A 15,155-nucleotide genomic window follows, 5' to 3' on the forward strand; every position below is an offset into this window, starting at 1 on the left:
AAAAGTAAAGTTGAAATACTTGACACCTGCAGAGTAACAGAAGGTTCTGAAACTTCCATGGATCAGGAAATGTGCATACTTTAAACATGTAAGTACTAAGACAAAGGATTAATTGGCAAATATAAAAAAAGACAACATTAGAGCTGCAACATTGGTAGAAATAAAGTGAAATATGTAAAATCACAACATGGCTAAGTACAATATCTGAATATCCAAGAAGCTACAACTTTTGGATAAAGGTAAAATATGATGCAAAACAGCATAAGGAAGTTACTATAAAGCTGCAGAGATGCCCTGCCCTAGTAAATTACTAAGGTAGCATCATTCAGATACCACGTGAGAAATTGTTTTTACATTATGTGTGTGCTGTGCAGCCAAACATCTGTAAGTCAGTCACATCTCAAAAATCTGTTGGAAGGACCATATAAATCTATGTGAAAACAGTACAGACATCCTTGTAATACCTTAAACATATAATTCTGGCAAACTGCATATCAAGTTATGCACAGTTCATAGAGGAGTAAGGACATGCTTATGTAAAGTTTGTTTCAAACAAAGTAAAATGTAAGTTTTGCATGTGTATTCTATTTAATGTAAAGACCCACAGGAGGTAGCAGAGGTGGTAAGCTTGCCACATCCTGATGCATTTCCTCTTCTGAATGGTTTAGCTTGCAAACAACAGCCAATCAGCTGTGCTTGCTCATTTGGTCCTATGCCAGTGTTTCTTTTTATGCTGCAGCATTGCCACTTTGTTATTGCTGTCTGGATCCCACACTGCCCTTTGGGACCTACTTAGGCATTTTACAACCTGCTAGACCAGTCCTGACCACTGCTGGCCACATCCTCAAACCGTTTAATACATAGCTTCACGCTGCCGCTTGATGTCCAACCCTGTTCCCTGCTTCCACCTTCTCTATGCTGACCTTTTTCTGGAGGTGGTTTTTCCTCCAATTTCCGAAGAGGGAGGGTTATTCCGGCTGCCAGGCTGCGACTGCAGCAGCCGTTCTCAGAATCTCTTGATGAAGCTCCAGTAAACAAAACAGAGAGGCTGCACAGAGGCTTTTTCAGAGCTGTTATTAGCTGTGCCATGGTACTGCTGTCTCTTCACTTCTGTCCTCTTTTCTTCCTTATGTGTACAGACAAATAAGGATGATGGACTGGGATGCTGACAGAAGTGACTAAGGCTCTCATGTTAAGGCTTTCTTTTATAACAGGTAAGACACACTGCTGAGAATTATTGGTGCATCATCTTTTCTATGTCCGTACCAGAGATATCATTTGTGAAGATATATCAAAATGTATGCAAACGTGCATGCAAACAATGTACAACTGGGACACTTTTGAGAGGTGTTTCATATTTCATCATTTACGAGTTGATTTCTATCGGTGAGAACGTCAGCAATTTGATAAGTTAATATACAGATCACTTTTGCATACAGGTTGTGAAATAGTATTCTGTTTTCAATGTTAATGTCATTAATTGCTAAATTGTAAGAAATTAAAAAGCTTGACAAATTGGAAAATTGATTTATTGTTTTGTAGTTGTATGAAACCTTCAGCAAGAATTTTTCGCAATTATTTTATAGTGAATGTCTGCCTTTGTTATCCATAGCTAATGAAAAATACAATGAGAATGGCAATTCAAGTGAAATTATAATTTCATTTAACTTTTGTACTCCACATACTGTACAACTTTCAAAGTTGTCATATTGCTGTGCAGATCACACAATACAACTCTCGGGAGTGAGCACGAATTTGCCTCTCGTCTGGGGCTCCTATTTGCGATCTAAAAAAAAAACAGAGTTAAAAAATCAGAGCTAAAACTGTGTAAGCTCAGCATAGTAAGCACATCTGGGCGGTTAAAGATATAATCCACCTGCGTAGATTGAATGCAAGTTAAGAACAATTTTAAGATTAGTTTCTTGGCTAACCACAAACCATGGTACATTTCAAGCATATTTGATGCAATCTGCTGTACTTTTAAAGCCTCTATTCTATAAACAGATGATTGCAATTTGTTTTGTCAGCTCAGCCAATATGTTCGAACTGCCAACCTGCTTTCCACTGAACATCCGAAAGCGCTCAAGTAGAAAAGAGGAATAGTTTTTATTCTAGTTATTATTTCAATCATTGTTACACCATAATACATGTTTACATGCATGCCTGCATAACCACATGCCCAATGACTTTCTCTCACACGCCTACACATACACACAGTTACATATTCTGTTGAAGTATCTGGGGTCATGAGACAGTGACCGAAGCTAGCGTAGCTTGAAGCTCAGGTTCACCACTGACTTACATGCTCTAAGTGCAAAGAAGGCCATCTGAGGTGAGCAAACCAGAGCATTTGTACAGTTGCACAATTGCTATCTAATTTAGAGCCCCTGCTTTTTAAGCCTGGTTCGTCCAAACGGCTGTCTAGCTGAGATGAACTGCTCCTTCTAGATGAGATAAAGCACACTCAGTGTTCTCCAGTAAGATAGATGAGCACATTTGCATGCCGGGCTGTCAGTTTCAGCGCTGCCAAGCCTCCTTCTTCCTTAATTTCTTTTTAGGCTGCCTTTCTCTCTGCTTTTTCCATCGTCTGGCTCTGAAAAGCAAGTACTACATAAATTACTAGTAGTTAGGGGATGCCATGATGTCTAATGTATTATTCACAGTTGACTGACAATGGTCCTTAATTTTTTCCGCTTTAAATGTGACTGTAGTGAGTAAAGGGAGAGGGAGCCCATGCAAATAACACAATGGATTGTGGCTGATGAATAGGCCATGATAGTAGGTTTTCCAGGCAGTTAAGCTAGAAGTTAATTCTGACAGAAATTACATATGCTGTCATTCAGAGTTGGCATCTTCATCACGTTCAGGCCTCATTACTGGAAAATAGATTTGTGATTGTCTATGGACAAATAGAATTTATATTAATAATGTCTGAATGTGATATTGTTTGTATTGTCACTTTTAAATTTGAGGTTTATGGTGTGTAGACCATATGCCTTATACTCACTGTTTAATAAAAACTAAAGAACTGGTAGTACTGTATGTGAATGAATATATGAATGATAAAGATGAGCAGCAGTGTCAGTGTTTGGTCAAGTTAAACATTGTGGGAACAATTATGAGAAAATGGATATTAATAACACCATTAGTCTAACACAGTCAGATCTGTTCGTCTGTAGACTGGAGAAATGCAAACTATTCTTATACCTTGCAAGCTTATGCACAGTCATAAAAGGCAAAATGTTTTTGTTGAACCAAGAAAGTCTTGTTGAGAATTAAAATCTATTTTTCCAGGGTAAACCGGCTAAGACATGCAACAACAACAGTAACAGAGTTATGACAAAATATGGCATAAAATCAAAAATAAGCAGAAGTTTAATAAGAAAAAAATAACAGAAAAGATGTTACAGATCTTATAAAAGCTATGTTAACCATCCACCAAAAAATAAAAACCATCCAGGGGGTTTTTTAAACTATAAAATGACTAAATGCGGAGCCCCAAAACCTTATGAGACTAACAATAAGAGTCTAAAATACCCCAAAACATTGCCAGTTTGTATTTTAGCTCTCTTTAGCTCCTGTGTTTTTATGATGTTGTGTCTGATTTTACTGTTCTCTAAGCAGCACCACATATCTCACGACATGTCCGTAAGGGTTCTTTAGCTCACAGCTAAGCCGAATTCTGTGTAATACTGTGCATTTACTGAACATACAGCTTGTGGACTACATTTTAAATAGTAATTACAGACTAATGAAGCTCATTATGTTTGGTCTTTGTTTTCTGTCTTAATCTTAACTATACTCTGATTTTATTGCAAGGCAATTATGTGGCATTCTGGCAATGAAAATAGATCTATTAGTAAATAGACAATTGATAAACTGTTTTTAATCTTTAATATTTGAAAATTGTCTACAAATTACCAGTGCTAATGTATATAGTCTATTTAAATTCAAAGAGTAGTTCTAAATGTTTTCTTTTTTTCTGACTTGTCATCATGCATTCAGTTTCAATCGTAAATGGAGCACTCTGTGTCACTGATCAGTTTGGAAGCCAGAGGGAAATATTTATGATGGAATTAGATTATTCTTTTTTCCCTCGTCAAACTTGAAAACAGAAGTTGCTGCATGAATATGTCAGAGATGAAATTGCAGCTGACTTTCAACATCTGCGACAGCCATCTGTGGCATTCCAGAGGTAGCCTTTTTTGTTTTGTTCTCCATATGCTTTGACTCTTATGAGATGAGTCGTTGGGAGTCTGAATGCAAGTCTTGTGCTGTAATAGAAACATAACGACGTCTCCTGAGCTCACGGCTCAGATTGACAATGACTAACAAATAGTTTTTGTTGATCACAGGCTTAAGTCCCATTTGAGAGCGCTGCCTACTAATTATCATGAATACTCATACGTTTTAATGCAGAACTACAAGAACTGGCTTTCTGGTCCATAAAACCTCCCGTTATATCATAAAGAAATTGTTAAAAATAGCTTTTTCTATTACAGACTCAAACTATTCTTTAGAGACAATGTGGCGTGTTGGTGTCAGACGACTGTTGGCTTTTTCAGCTATTCAGGCGATAAGTGAATAGTGTATATTTTTGCCATATGACAGTAAGTTAACAGAATGTGAGGCATATTATGACTCCCCATGGATTTAACTTTGATTTGAGTTTGTGGTATGGTGTGCAAGTAGCGCTACCCCTCCAGGGAGAGATGGGGCATGGGAAAATGTTGAGAGATTAGTTTTACATTGAAGAGCCGCAAAACCACTCATTATTCATTCTTTCTCCTGTCAATGTGACGTATTACTGTCTCTTCCAGTCTTGACACGCTCTTACCAAATCCACAAGGGGCCTTTCGTTTAACTGCTGTTCCCTTCACAACGCTGTTAAATGGCTCATTAGTAAGGCTAAGGTGTCATGTACCAAAGGACAAATGTATTGGCTCTGCAGCTTCACCTGTTCTGTCATATACATAAAGAATGGAGAGCAGAGATTAGTGCTGCCATGTACCTCAAAAAGTCAGATTGCTCTGAAACCTGGGAAGTGACACATCGAGGAGATTTTAATTTCCTTGTGAATGTAATTAAATAATCACATTTGATGAGGATGTCAGAGGTATCTTGCTGGATTGATCTTGCTTGATTCATGTATAAACATTTAGTGTCTTTTCCTATTGTCAAGGTCAACCAGAGAGACAGATATAGATTCATAAACACAAAATGACCTTAGTTATTCTACATTATCCAACTTTATGATGCATGTGTCTCACGTAGATTGAATTATGCTACAGGGATATGGGGCTTTAAAGAATCTAAAATTGCACTCTGTACAGAATACAGAATTTAACTATATGAGGTTTTCTGAGGTTCATAAATTTGCCTCTATGCTGGCAATTCAGTGAGACATGGGCTGCATACCAGGGTCAGAACATTAATGTGAAATGATCTGACTGCAGAATAGGGCTGCACGATTCTAGAAAAAATGTGAATCACGATTTTTTTTGCTTAGAATTGAGATCACGATTCTCTGGCACGATTTTTTTCACAAAATGTTTATTGCACTGATGAACTTGAACAAAACAAAAAAAAACATTGCTTATGGCAGAGGCATGCCTCTGCCAAAGCAATGTTTTTTTTTGTTTTGTTAGTTCTATCATTGGATAATAAATGATTTTTACAAAAGTAAAAAAAAATTAGTCTCCAAGATGAGAGGGCATCCTCTAATACCTCATGTTGTACAGTGTTTATTGGGGCCGTAGCTTTGGCTAGGTGATATGTGATAGCTGCTGTGATCGGCTTTCTAAAACGGAGGCATAATATTCTTCCTTTTCCAAAAGCCGCCTCAGAGGTGACGTGACGTGAAGCCCGAAGTTGGGCTGCAAACAGTTGACAACAAATTTGTCTTCAAAATAAGAGCTTTACATTGCACCCCATTGGAGTTTAGAACTGGGTTCTTAGCAGGGGGCTTTTAATTTGAAAGTAGCGACCGTTCCTAGCTTGTCGCTACAACAACAAGCTAGCAGTCGAGGCGGAAATGAGACCACAGAGGCGGTGGAAAGCAGCAGCAGATGCTGCTTTCTCACAGGTATTTGGCCAGGATATAAAGGATGATCCTATTGTGCACATGATGTTGAGAGCTTGTAGGATGATCCTGTGTGCTGTGGACTGTGACACATCAAATTTATCAGACATCTCACGGAAGCTGTTTTGGTTGGCCATGTACCACAGGAACATCAGCACCTTCTTTGTTGGAGGAACTGGTGGTAGACCTTGACTGTGTGGTTTTTGAATACCATTGTCCTGCAGCTTCATCATGACATATTCAAACTGGGGCTTGGTGACACGGAAATGACGTGAAAAGGTGTGATCATCCATGTTCAGCATCATCTCCCACTCTGTTCCAGTCTTCAATATAATTCGCTGTGTAGACTGCAGCACAGCCAATATTCTAGGTGAGAGACAAAACGTGTTTTAGTAAAGACTATGACACATTTTACAGTCCTTATAGAATCATTGTATCATTTCTAAGTAATATGAGCAACTTTTACTTCCTTTTATCAGTGGATATTTTTTGAAATCTTGAACACAATCAATCAATCTTTATTGCAGGCATCATAACTGGTGATATCAACAAAAAAAATGTGATGAAACAGAAAGAGAGAGAGGGAATAACACACAGAGAACATTTAAACTCTCTCACCTATCAAATAGCCTGTATATCCTATTTTACAGACAACTGCTGATATTACATTGAGAAAATCGATTTAAATCTACATATAATTGATAAAATTGCAGTTGTTAAGAGCACTCGCCCGTTATTTACTACTGTTGTCCAATCAAACGGCGATCGATACTTTTGTGAACAATGAAATAGGTAGAAAGAAAAAAAAAGAAAAAATATGATACCTTCTGCGCCTTTGTGTTTCCTCTTCATCCACCGTGTTTGCAGGTTGCAGAAGGACTGTATATTTGTCCAGATGTCGTTTGTATTCGGACAAGGCAAGCGCGACAATAACTTTTTTAGATGTAGCCATCTTGTTTCCTCTTCCGTTTTTGGCCGTTAGCTACTTTTTTCCGACTTTGTAACTGAAACGCTGAGAACTCGGGTGTGACGTCATTCCCAGCTCCGACTTCCGACTTCCGAGGTAAATGGAATGCAGCATAAGTGTACCGTCCGAGGCAGCAAATCGGCGGACCAAAACAGACCCCCAATTTGCCGCCCTCTGTCTAAAACCGCGGACCTAGCCGTCAATAGGACGGGCAGATTGGCGGCTTGCTGCCTTGTCTAAAAACGGCTTCTCACACTCCTTCCAAACACTCAACTGCAGGTGGGCTTCCGCCACTGAATCACGTGTTGTAAAGACGCTTTACCACAGGTTGAGGGAGGAGGCAGCGGCCGTGCTGCGTTTGGGGGCGCTTCAAAAAATCCGGGAGGAAAATAGGAGCATTTGTTTGTGATTCGGCTCGAGATATAAAATGCTTCAGAATCGCTGTGTGTAGAAATGAGATCACGTGTATGTGTGAATCGAGATCGCGATTTTTTAACGATTTTTTGTGCAGCCCTACTGCAGAATCAAAATAGCTGAGACATTAAGCGAGCGGGTGTTTAACTCACGTGGTTTCCTTGCTGATTTAAGAGTTTTACTCAATATTTAAAGAGGATGATATGTTGTTTCTCTACAGGAATTATATAAAATCCTCAATGAAAATCAAGTTTTTTAAGTCGGGAGGAAAAAAGGAGTTTATAATACTAAATAATTGAGAATGTTTTTGAATTAGCTCACTCCGTCTCAAAAGCCTGCAAAGAAGTCTTGACTGTTTAAAGGGGCTCTACCTAAAATTTTTTGCAGCTTACATAGATAAATAATTTTGTTTAGGTCATGCGTGAGTGGATTGTATCTAGACATAAAAAATGAAACCCACTCCGTCTCTCTCGGTTGCGAATACAAACCTGTGGACAATTTGTTTAAGTGGTTAAACGCCGCTGGACTGTGGATTTCTTTGCTAAGGAATCAGGTCGGATTTTCCATGACAGTCCAAACGATGTAACTATATGCCCGTTCTTGAGTGTCTCGTCTCAGTGTCTCTCTCCAGCAACACCAGCTAACGTTAGAGTAGAAATGGAGTCTGGAGACTGGCTTCCAGCACAACACAGAAGTTCTAGAGAGCCAAATTAAGAGTTTTACTAAATACTTGAGTAGGCTGATATGTTGTTTTTCTGCAGCAATAAAACATATAAACTTTTAAGTAAGGTTTTTTTCAAGTGTGGGAAAACAGGGTTATGATAGTAACTAAATAGAATTATTTTCTATAGAAGCCAAATATTTTGGTTGGCAGATGCAAGTACTATGTATTTAAGAGCAAAACCACTGCGAGCTGTCTGATTTGGACAAGTAGAAACTCTATCAAGCGTATAAACTTTTCATGAAATGTTCTCTATCAAAGATTTTGAATGTGTTTGAGTTTACTCTCTCTGTCTTGAAAGCCTGCAAAGAAGCCAAATACGGACCATGTAATTAGTGTTCACTGTTAATGCTCCAGTCTTCTAATTGTCCGTTAGAAAACATTTTCTTTTGAAAACACATGTTCATTCAGGATCTGGCCTTCAATAATTTGTGTTGTTTTTGTTTCTTTCTTGATTTTGTACGCAAGTGTGGGCTGGATGTAGTTGTATCCATGACACAAATTAAATGTGGATTCACATTGATGCTTATGAAAAGTAGCCCAGTGCGTCAACTTTGTTTTTGGGTGCCAGCTGTTCCAGAAACGAAAGTGTGTGGGAATGTTTTCCTAATTGAAATCCTGTCAGGTAAAGCACTATCACTGAATGGATCTGCAATGCAAAACACTTTCCTTGGCATGTTTGTCTTTGGAAATGGAAAGTTGTTACAAAACTTTGCGCACGTCCTTTCTCCTGCTCTTTTCCCAATCCCATTAGATTCTCTCTCTCTCTTTCTTTGTCTGTGTACGTCAGACCATTCTATTCCTGTCGTTCTTCTCTGCTATCAGTGTAGAGGAAGAAATAGATTGTCTCCTTGCACCCGTAATCAATTTGTGTCAGCACACCAGGTTTCTCGCTGGAAGTGCCAGTGCTGGGTGCACACTTGGTATTCACGAAATGAAATAATGGGCCACCATAAATTCTGTAGAGAGCTGCTGTCTGTTTCACTTATGTTTAGGGTGATCTCCACGAGATAACTCTTGATAGCATCTTCTATAGTGGCACCCTTGTGCCTTTGTGACTTCCCTAGTCTTACACTGCAGTTTTCAAACCCTTATGTTACTGGTGGTCTGTCGACAGTCAACAACTGGCAGTGTGTGACATCTGTGCATTTGAGTTCAGTTAGATTGTGTCTTTCAAATACAACAGAGATATTAAAAGCATCTTTTCTTCATATGTGACATCAATACTAGTTACAGTCCTTTGATAATCTGCACTTTTAGATATTGCATTTCCATCTCAGCAGTTAACTGTTGTCACAACAGCCTCAACATCACATGATATTTACCACCACATGCTGTGATATTTCTGAGCACTTTGAATATAGAATTTTTGTTATCATTTTTTTTACCCTGAGGCAGAAAACAGCATTTAGGTAGACACATAGCCCCACTTTCACTTAGTCATTGAAATTCATGAGGAGAGGGGTAAAAAACAAGGCTAATTTTTCTAGAGCAGGTTCACAAGCACCAGGTCATTTGTAAAACCTGTTCTGATGAATACACATGAAATAAATGTTAACTTTGCTGACAGGCTATTAATAAAAGGCTTTACTGTTTGATTTAGAGGCAAGGCAAGGGTATTTGCCAAGGGAGGTGGGAATGCTATAAGTGGGCACAGAGAGCAGAAACCTTATCTCAGGCTAACTGATGTCTTTGGGCTCCTGGAGTCCCTCAGGTTGATTTGGACTTCTCTCTATCATGAATGGTATACACCAGGCGGATTAGCTGGGCCAATCCTGGATCAGTGAAACAATGCTATACTGGTGACATGTGAATTGATTTTATCCTCAAATGACTTATTAAGGAGTACTGGATCTGGCTAGTTGGGAGCTAAATTAGATTAACCATGAGGGTTAAACCTAGCGGCCAGCAGAGTTGAGATGGTTTGTCCGGCCATCACACTGTCTCACATATATCTTGGAGTGCATTGGAACTGATGGGTGGCTTTGATGATTAAAGACTTTATATCGAGACATTGATTATATTTTTTCACAAAAGACAGTTTGACTTTTGATAGTTGGAAAAGCATTATTTGATGCATCAGCAACATGAATACCTTTTAATCATGTTGAAATTGCCAGGAGTGAATATTACTGGGAAAATAGTACATATTTCACTTATCACGTAAGGAGAGTTGATGGCAGAGGATTTGTCATCACAGTGAAAAGCAAAAGCACCTATTTAGTAATGTTTTGGATGTGACCCAAATGCTAATAGGGAACCTGATAAAATTTTTTAGGGAAAAGGAGTTACCTCTCTGAGAATTTGAAGAAAATTATCATTTGTTTTGGATTAAACATTAACGGCAAGTGAAAACAAACTGAACGCAACTCACTTCCTTTGACTTACCCACTTCAAAGTAAAAGTAATTTTGTCTTTTGTCAGTGAACTGCCTTTTATGGCTGCAGTAGAAGGAAATGTTTAGTTTGCATTAGCAATAATATATTTACACTACTCTACAGTTTGTGAGTGTCTTATCTTGTTAAATGCCTGGTGTGTCAGGTATTACCAGTGTTGCCTGTAGTAGCTTGTTAGTTGGTCAGGAAAATGTCAACACAACATCAACAGTAATTGCTATTTACACATCCAGCAAAAATAGAGCAACATTAGCTTTAATCAATATGATGTCTCTCTTTTAGTTCTTTTTTTGTCTCTTCCAACTCTTGAGGGTTATATCTGGCATCTGCTAAATGATTTACAAGGTGCAACAGCTAGTCACAAATCTTTTCTGATTGACATTTGGTGCTGGGCATGTTGCATATTGTTGGTTTACATTTTTTTTGGGTGAAAACTGATGCCAACTTCAATGCTAGGGGGGACCCCTTGCACATCACACATAGTTATCTTCCCTAATGTCAATTGGAATATTGATTAGAATTACTTTAATATTAGCATTTTGAAAATATATTGATTTAGAAAAATGTAATTCATGCTGCTTTAGTTTCCCCATAATACACACTTTCAAATACAAAAAACGTGTGTATGTTTATGTATAATTTTTAGGAGAAACTACATGAAAATAAAGATAATAGAATTCAACTCTTTGTTATGTACAGTGGGTGAAACTTAAAAACGTCTGAAGCCTGGAAGCAAAAATAATCAACAGGAGAAAATATTACACATTGAGAGAGCCGGTGGTGATGCCTGCAATCAGCAGGCCTCAAACATTGGCTATTGAGGCAGTGTTGATGCTTGAAGCTGTTAGTTTACTAAGCAGGGAAAAAAGGCTGATGTTTACCTCTTGCTGCCCCCAAACACTGCTCTGTGTAACCTGCTGTGTCTACTGTTTCCCCACCGACCTGAAAAACCCAGTGCGCAGAATTGCCCATCTGCTGGTCTGCTGGCGTGTAGTGCAACCCAGTATGTGAGATTAGAAGATCAAGGGAGTGCATGTCTTTCCTCAACCCGCCTGTGAGCTAAGGTTGTGTGTGTTGTGTGAGTGTGTGCTAAGTCTCTGTGAAAATGTTTAATCATTTGCTTGAAGCAAATATGCAACATAATGAGTGCAACACAAGAGATTTTTTTCACTTAAAATGAAACACTAAGTGACATTTATGCTTTTATTTATTTTATAATGATCCCTCTTTTTTCCTATGTTATTTCAGGGTAAACAGCATGTAAACAGCATACCATGAAATTAATCTTTAACATTACTGTACATACCCTGAGGCAATAAGCAGGGGGTGAAATAATGTGCTGTGCCATATTTCCATACAGAGAGAGGTGGGAGGCAGCTAAGAATTTAGTTGGGTGGGGGTAAATGAAGATAAGTTCAAAGCCACGTGGAATGTGCATAGCAATCCATTACACTGTCATGGAGGGGAGAGAGATTGCAGGCTCATTCTCACCAGGGGAATGTGCCAATTATTAGATAATGTTCAGAACAAGCCGTCATGGATTAAAGCTTTGCAAGAGTCAGGATGCTCTTCAAATGAAGATGGTTTGATTAGCATATACTCAGCTTTTCCAACTACCACATGAAGTTTGAGGTTCAACGGAGGATTTCAGCACATGCAAAACATGCACGAGAAGTGCAATGTCAAAATCAGAACTGCTGCACCTTTGACTTGTATTAGCACACATCTTTGCTGAGTATAGAGACCGACGACTTCTCAATACCATTGGCTGATACCATTCCTAATATGAAGTGAAAAATTCCAACATTGATATATCTGCTGGTATGCACACAGTTTTTGCAGTTAAACCCTCAAAGTTCATCATCAAACACTTGTAAAAAAGATTTGTAATTGAAGCAGGATAGATTACTGTTCATAATAAACTGTTCTGGCTAAAATCAGTCTAATGAAACTGTAAACTCTTACCTTAGATAAGTCAATATCAGGGTATAACCCCAGATTCCTCCAGACATGTCTGTGTCACCTTCCGGCCATGACACAGCCGGCTCAGCTTATTGCAGCCGTTCTTGACAGTGCTCATGTTTCCACAGGTGTGCCACAGCATGTTTTGAAAGAGTCCCAGAAGCATTGTGTCTGCTGCACAGAGTAGATTGAGCCAGGCAGGAATTCAGACACAGGAATGGCATAGAGCCTCTGGTCATTTTAAAAAATAAAGACCTGTGATCTGCAAACCAGCTAAGTCAGAATTATTAACAATGAATACACTTCAGACAAACAGGCAAAAAACAAAGCAATTTAACTATGAAGCCGACTCACTGATGGTAGAAGCACAAAAGAAAAGTAATTAAGCAAGTCAACAGAAACGCTCCCAGTGGGGCATGAAGCAGTATAAACAGTGTCACGCATGCAAGGTCACAGAGACGTGCCGGTTACATCGGCCAACCAATATATTGTTTTGGGTGTAGCATAAAGTGCCAGTATTCTTTTAGTAAAGCTACCGACATTTGCATTTTTTTACTTGAGGAATGAGAACAGTAGTGCAGTCTGACCAAATATGTTTTACCTGGATGCTTAACCACTTAATGAACGCCCCCGTTTTAAGGTTCTTTTTACAAAACGACATACCGAAATTAAAAGCATGACAGCTCCCACATAGTTTGAGACTCAGGGATGTGCTTGTTACCATTGGAAAGGTAACACCCTCAAGTTTTTTCTAGACGTGTAAGTGTGACTCTATGACATACTGACACAGAGTTTTGGTTTTCGTCCAATTCTAATGTCAATAAACTGACTAAGATATAAGGGTTCAGGTATGTCTATGGACACAGCAGACACAATTAGGCCATAGCCACAGGTCTCAGCTTGCTACACTCAAAATTTGAAGTCAGAAGACTTAAAAAATTGATTTTTCACATTTTTTTTTCTAAAGGCATGTCTGTGTGTTTTGCTTGGGTCCTATTTTTCCAAGAGTGCCTACTGAGATTCAAAGGCTTATAACTTGAGAACCCCTTTACCTAGAAACATTATCTTGGTCTCAAATGAAAGCTAAGACCCTGGGGTTTCTTGCTGGTTCGACACTTGTAGCTAGTTTTGGGTAAAATGACATGGATATTCCCATTCTATGGACTCTTGGCGAACTATGAAAAAAAAATTGTGGCATGACGTTGTAGCTGTGGAAAGAGGGAACACTCCGAAGGTATGTAGGCATTCTTGCTTCTTGCGGTAGAGGGCTCTTTCTAATGTTGTGTCATGGTGAGTTTAGAAGGCTATTACATGGTCTGGAAATAACTTTTTTGGGCTTAAAATAATCATGACAGTCTCAGCTTTCCAACAGTGAGTATATACTGTTAAGATCTGATGCTTAAAACTATTAGCAAAAAAACTATTCGTTTTTACGAAGGGTGTTCGTTTAATGAAGGGTGTTCCTATGTAGGAACGGTGTTCCTTAAGTGGTTAAAAAGCTGTTCTATAGTAGGACTATGACAGCAAACAGCAGAAAATTAAATAACTGCTAGGTTGATATGTTATTATTTGTTTCAAACATCTATCAGGAAAAGACATTAATTGGTTCTCAAATGGAGAGATGAACAATTAATCTAAATACGATCAAAATCGCATTATGGCCAAGTGTAATATCCAAATCCCTGATGTGTCAGAACTGAGAGATCAGATTATAAATAAAGCAGTGTGGTGTTACAGAGATGCCCCAGCCTGTAAATCATACTCTCCATATGTAAGGGAACATTTAGTACCACAGCAAAAATCAAATCATCACTGAAATTTAAAAAATCAAATATTATCATTCTACCTAATTTGTGACTCACATTTAAATTGCTATATCCATGAGAAGAATCAGAATATGATTTTCATTTTTGCATGTCATTCGGTCCCATGCAAAAGTAAGGATTCTCTGTCTTTCTCTGTTGTGTATCATTGTAGCTTGAACTTGTTTATTGTTAATTTCTCCAGTTGACAGACGCATGAATATATACATATCAGTAACATTGCAAACAAATAAACTAATTAATGGGGGCATTCTGCTTTTTACAGCGGCACTAGTGTCCTGTTTGTTGAGGTTTAGTGCTGTACTGTCCTCTCTTTAGCCTCATAAATGAGGCATTGTGCCACATAATGTTGCATTTGTGGCCCCCAAGGAAATTGTAGCTTTCAGGGCAGTGGGTGATTGGGTAATCAGAAGCCCTCTGTCACAATTGTATACAATTTTAAAACCCTCAAGAGCTTAATGCCATAATGCCCTCATTACAGTTGCATTAAGAACTGAATCATGCATTGAAAGTACTTTGTATTTTGCTCCCAAAACTATAGCTGTGCTGCTACTAATGAACAATAAATACTAAAATGCAATTCTAACAGTAAATATTTGGTGAAGTGGAGACAGAGCTGGTGTTGCCCCAGCCTGCCGTGTTTGTTATTAGTCATATTGTTTTCTGTTTTTTAAAAAAAGGCTTAAATCTGTGTTTCTTCAGGCTATTTAATATCTCTAGATTTATTTCAGTTTCTGTGGCAGTATTGATGATTGGCATTACATTTCTGTATTACTAACACTGAATCATT

General features: G+C 38.4%; 1 protein-coding gene across 2 annotated transcripts in view; it reads left to right on the top strand.

The window, feature by feature from the left end:
• Positions 1-1,008: 1,008 nt before the first annotated feature.
• Positions 1,009-15,155, top strand: part of inpp4b (inositol polyphosphate-4-phosphatase type II B) — a 231,750-nt gene continuing 217,603 nt past the window's right edge. For both annotated transcript variants that reach the window (XM_030426674.1, XM_030426660.1), the window contains exon 1: positions 1,009-1,214. The gene's annotated coding sequence lies outside the window, so the exon portion shown is untranslated. The remainder of the gene's footprint in view (positions 1,215-15,155) is intronic.

The sequence above is a fragment of the Sparus aurata genome, chromosome 1 (assembly GCF_900880675.1).
Source record: "Sparus aurata chromosome 1, fSpaAur1.1, whole genome shotgun sequence".
Classification (NCBI taxonomy): domain Eukaryota; kingdom Metazoa; phylum Chordata; class Actinopteri; order Spariformes; family Sparidae; genus Sparus; species Sparus aurata.